Raw genomic sequence first — 6,000 nt, 5'->3', positions numbered from 1 at the left:
CTACATAAAGGAACTAACTAGTAATCTTGGAGCATATAAATCATCAACAGGTAAAAAGGGCATAGCTTCTGCCAACTAACAAGACTTGCCATCCCTTTTGACCAGGAGATTAGGTGTAAATCAAGGTTTTTAGAAGAAAGCATGCACTGTCACCAATGTTTCCGTCAATGATGGACCGAATATACAATGGTGTCCCCATCAGTTTATAATGCCGGTGAGCCACCACACCTGTCATCCCAGCACTTTGGTAGGCAGAGGCGGGTAGATCATTTGAGCCCAGGAGTTTGAGACCAGCCTGGACAACATGGTGAAACCCTGTCTTTACAAAAAATACAAAATAAACCAGTCATGGTGATGCGCGCCTGTAGTCCCAGCTACTTAGAAGGCTGAGGTGGGAGACTCACCTGAGCCCAGGAAAGTCGAGGCTGCAGTGAGCCGTGAGTGTGCTACTGCACGCCAGCCAGGGCAACAGAGTGAGATCCTGTCTCAAAAAAAAAAAAAAAAAAAAAAGATTATAATACCATATTTTTACTGTAGCTTTTCTATGTTTAGATATGTTTACATACAAAAATACTTATCATTGTGTGGGCTGCGTGGGCAGCCGATTGCGCAGTGCCAGGACTGATGGGTGAGCCAGTCCGGACCCCCATCCCCTCACCCACCCCCTCTGGTTCTACCTGAGGACTCTGACCACCCTACCCCCCGCCACCTCCTGGCGCCACCTGATGGAGCAAGATTGTCTAGCTTGGGGCCGCCAGCGCCGTAGGTGAGGCTGCCAGGAAGGGGTTGGGGGCACACGAGCATCCCTCTCTGCCCTCGCCTCCCCCACTCCTCCACCCCGGCCTGCCGTGACTCCCTCCGGAGCCCGACGCGGACTTCCAGTAGTAGTCAGACGTCATCATCCTGTCATACTATGGAGCCATGCTCATCATGAATTTTTCCAAGCCCTGAATTATGCCGAACAAACATTTAAAAAAATGGAAAATTGTTGGAGACATAAACAGTTGTGCGATGTAATTTTAGTTGCTGGAGATTGCAGAATTCCAGCTCACAGCTTGGTGCTCTCCTCTGGCTCAGACTATTTTGCTGCCATGTTTACTAATGATGTCAGAGAAGCAAGACAAGAAGACATAAAAATGGAAGGTGTAGAACCAAATTCATCGTGGTCCTTGATCCAATATGCTTATACAACCCACCTTGAATTAAAAGAGGATAATACTGACTGCCTGCTATCTACAGCTTGCCTTCTTCAGCTTTCGCAGGTTGTAGAAGCATGTTGTTTTTGTTTGTTTTGAGACAGAGGTTCGCTCTGCCACCCAGTGTAGATCTCAACTCACTGCAACCTCCGCCTCCCAGGTTCAAGCAATTCTCCTACCTCAGCCTCGTGAGTAGCTGGGATTATAGGCGCCTGCCACCATGACCAGGTAATTTTTTGTATTTTTAGTAGAGACGGGGTTTCACCATGTCAGCCAGGCTGGTCTCGAACTCCTGACCTCAGGTGATCCGCCTGCCCTGGCCTCCCAAAGTGCTGGGATTACAGGTGTGAGCCAGGGCACCCGGCCACATGTCGTAAGTTTTTAATGAAACAGCTTCACCCATCCAGCTGTCTTGGAATTTGTTCTTTTGCTGATGCCTAATGTTGTACAGATTTGCATAAAGTGGCTCACAATTATACTATTGAGCATTTCATGAAAGTAATCAGAAACCAGGAATTTGTATTATTACCAGCCAGCAAAATTCCAAAGTTCTTGACTAGTGATGACATGAACATTCCTGATGAGACAATATTGACTGCACTTCTTACTTGGGTCTGTCATGATTTGGAACAGAGACGGAAAGATCTAGGTAAACTTTTGGCTCATATTAGGCTACCTCTTCTTGCACCACAGTTCCTGGCAGACGTGGAAAATAATGCACTTTTTTGGGATAATATAGAATGTCAGAAACTCATTATGGATGCAGTGAAGTACCATGTATTACCAGAGAGATGAGCCATGTTACAAAGTCCTCAGACAAAATCTAAGAAGTCAACTGTTGGTATATTATTTGCAGTTGGGAGAATGGATTCAACAAAAGGAGCCACAAGCATTGAAAAGTATGATCTCTGTACAAATATGTGAACTCCAGTAGCAAATATGAATGAGAGGAGGCTACAGTTTGGTGTCGCAGTGCTAGATGACAAACCGTATGTGGTTGGAGGAAGAGATGGACTGAAGACTTTGAATACTGTAGAGTGCCACAACCCCAAAACAAAAACAGGGAGTGTGGTGCCACCTATGTCCACACATAGACATGGCCTTGGTGTGGCTGTACTGGAAGGTCCCATGTATGCCGTAGGAGGGCATGGGGGCTGGGGCCATCTGAACACAGTGGAAATTTGGGACCCTTAGGCTCGCCAGTGGAATGTTGTTCCCACTGTGTCTACTCCTAGGAGCACAGTTGGTATGGCAGTACTAAGTGGAAAACTTTATGCAGTTGGTGGTCATGATGGAAGTTCTTGTCTCAAATCAGTAGAATGTTTTGATCCTCATACTAGTGAGTGGACTGTTGGTAGAAGAGCTGAGGCAGGACTGGCTTGTCTGTCATAATGTAAAAGAGTCTCGAAAGATGTCTGGGGTCCACGGTCTAAAACCCCTCATGGCCTTTGGTACACCAAGCTCTGTGCCATAGGGTGGAAGGCTGCCCTGCCCCACCACAAATCTAAGCCCAGGGCATAAAACCCCTTGTGGCTTGGATGGAACCCAGGGCTCAGGGCATAAAACTCCTCATAGCCTCTGGAATGTGCACAGACTTGTTGGTTCCTTGCTTCTTACTCATAAACATGTCCTCCATTATCTCAAGCAGCAGAGCATATTCTACATGCGTCAAAGGAAATGCTAAGCTGTCACAGCTATGCTTAATGCACCACTAGCTTTCTATCCCCACGTCCTCATGCCCTCACCTGTTTACCCTCACGTCCTCACCACCTGCTTCTTTGTTTGATCACCAATAAATAGTGTGGGCTTCCAGAGCTCGGGGCCTTTGCAGACTTCAATCTAGTGCTGGCCCCCTGGACCCACTTTATGCACTTTTAACTTATCTTTTCACATTCCTCTGACCCCGCCAGACTTTGTAGCCCCCACGGCCTGATGTTGGGCCTGATCACCCCAACATGGACACTGTGTGCATGGATGTCAAAAAGGAGAGGTGGTATAGGAGTAACGACCTGGAGCAGACTACTGTATGCTATAGGGGGACATGATACTCTCACATCCAACTTGACTTCCAGACTCTCAGATTGTGTGGAGACATCTGATCCCAAAACAGACATGTGGACTACAGTAGAATCAATGAGCATCAGCAGAGATGCAGTGGAGGTCTGTTTACTTGTTGATAAGTTTTATGCTGTTGGGAGGTATGATGGACAGGCATACCTGAATACAGTGGAGGCTTATGATCCCCAGACAAATGAGTGGACCCAGGTTGCTCCACTGTGCCTAGGAAGAGCTGGAGCTTGTGTTGTGACTGTAAAATTATAATTTAGTGCTCTGTTTTCTACATGAAGACACTCTCTTCCTTTATTAATTTAGTACAATTATTCTACTATCAACGGATACATTTTTAGTAAACATGCATTGCCACAATCCTGGGCACAAAGTGCCTGATCTCAAAGCAAAGATAGTAAAACAAGGGAGGAAGGAGTGGATGGACCAGGATTAATTGCTTTCATTTCTTAGTAAATGAAAACCTGCAGCTGGTGGATTGTGAACAAACATTCCTGATGTAATATATTAGGACAAATGCACTGCTGTGGAACATAGCCCAGTGCTAGCTGGGGATCTCATTTATTCCATCAAGCACATCTTACTCACGTGGGTGGCAAGCCACCCAGGTGCCAAGGCAAGAGACCGATGGCATGAGCTGTTCCAGTATAATAAAATATATAAAATAAGAATAGTTATACTAGATATAGATCTTAGATATAATTATATATATATATCATTAATCATTAGTTTGCAGCAATTATTCTTTATTCCAATATTATAGTAATTCTTGCTCTACAATCATAACCTAGGAAAAACCAGGCCATACAGAGATAGGAGCTGAAGGGACATAGTGAGAAGTGACCAGAGGACATGAGTGCAAGCTTTCTGTTATGCCCAGACAGGGCCACCAGAGGGCTCCTTGGTCTAGCGGTAATGCCAGCATCTGGGAAGACACCGGTTGCCAAGCAGACCCTGGTCTAGCGGTAGCATCAGTGTCAAGGAAAAACACCCACTACTTAGCAGACCAGGAAAGGGAGTCTCCCTTTCCCTGGGGGAGTTTAGAGAAGACTCTACTCCTCCACCTCTTGTGGAGGGCCTGACATCAGTCAGGCCTGCCCACAGTTATCCGGAGGCCTAACCAGCTCCCTGTGATGCTGTGCTTCAGTGGTCACGCTCCTAGTCTGCCTTCATGTTCCATCCTGTACACCTGGCTCTGCCTTTTAGATAGCAGTAGCAAATTAGTGAAAGTACTAAAAGTCTCTGATAGCAGAAATAATGGTGTAAGCTGTCTCTCTCTTTCTCCTCTCTCTCTCTCTGCCTTGGCTGCCAGGGAGGGAAGGAACCCCTGTCCAGTGGACACATGACCCAGGTGACCTTACCTATCATTGGAGATGGCTCACACTCCTTACCCTGCCCCTTTGTCTTGTATCCAATAAATATCAGTGCAGCCTGGCATTTGGGGCCACTACCGGTCTCTGCATCTTGGTGGTAGTGGTCCCCCGGGCCCAGCTGTCTTTTCTTTTATCTCTTTGTCTTGTGTCTTTATTTCTACACTCTCTCATCTCCACACACGAGGAGAAAACTCACCGACCCTGTAGGGCTGGACCCTACATACTCATATCCAGATTTATTTTCTTACAGTGCAGACACACCAGATGGAACTTCTAAAATGTTGCTTTCTGTAAGTTTATCATATACGAGTTTCAGTAATTTGTTTGTTTGCTTGTTTGTTTAATCACAATCACTATTTTAATGATATACTAAAGATAACACTATTTAGTTTTTTCAGAAACATCGGCATTGTATGTGTGTTGGTTGTGGATTTTGTTTCTAAAATTGGCTTAGTCTAATAAATAAAGAAAAGCATTAAAGACTTAAAGCAATGATAACCAAATATAACCTTGATAAAATCTTTGAAGTCTATTTAAATATTCATTCCATTACATCTAGACTCACCAAAAACTGTATGTCATGATATTCTTAAGTTGAAGTTGAAACATGATGTTTCACATTAAATTTAAGATATGCAGCCAGGTGAGGTGGCTCACTCCTGTAATCCTAGCATTTTGGGAGGCTGAGGTGGGTGGATCGTGAGGTCAGGAGTTGGAGACCAGCCTGGCCAACATGGTGAAACCCCGTCTCTACTAAAAATATAAAAATTAGGTGGGCGTTGTAGTGCATGCCTGTAATCCTAGCTATTTAGGAGGCTGAGGCAGGAGAATTTCTTGAACCCAGGAGGCAGAGGTTGCAGTGAGCCGAGATCGTGCCACTACACTCTAGCCTGGGCTAGACTCCATCTCAGGAAAAAATAAAATAATTAGTACTTAATTATATGAATTTATTTTATATTATAAAAGATGTTTTGATTCTTTTCTTTTGATATTGACAACATTGTTTGGATATTCTTATGTTGTCAAGGCTGCATCTGCCTCACCTGCCTTATTTCTTATGTTTTGCCACAGTTAACCCATTGTGCTTCTTTGTAATCAAACAGTTTGGGAAGGGGGGAGAAGGGGCTCACTGAATGTCTAAAAAATAAGTTTAAAGTGTTTGTTACCCAAAGTTTGGTGCATTTGTAAGCTCTAATTACATATGTGAATGTTAATACTCTCAGTGAATTGTTATTGTTTGCAAAAATGCACTGGGCAGTAACATTTTGTGATAAATCCTGCACTGCAAGATATAAGTAAAAGAAAATACTTATCATTGTGTTACACCGTGTACAGTATTCAGTACACTAACACGCTGTATGGGT

The 6,000-nt window shown here is 44.4% G+C and overlaps 1 pseudogene; it reads left to right on the top strand.

The window, feature by feature from the left end:
• The first annotated feature begins 898 nt into the window (after nt 1-898).
• Nucleotides 899-3,556, top strand: LOC129022967 (kelch-like protein 5; annotated as a pseudogene).
• The last annotated feature ends 2,444 nt before the right edge of the window (nt 3,557-6,000 follow it).

The sequence above is a fragment of the Pongo pygmaeus genome, chromosome 23 (assembly GCF_028885625.2).
Source record: "Pongo pygmaeus isolate AG05252 chromosome 23, NHGRI_mPonPyg2-v2.0_pri, whole genome shotgun sequence".
In the NCBI taxonomy this organism is placed as follows: domain Eukaryota; kingdom Metazoa; phylum Chordata; class Mammalia; order Primates; family Hominidae; genus Pongo; species Pongo pygmaeus.
This window is presented reverse-complemented; position numbering and strand designations above follow the sequence as displayed.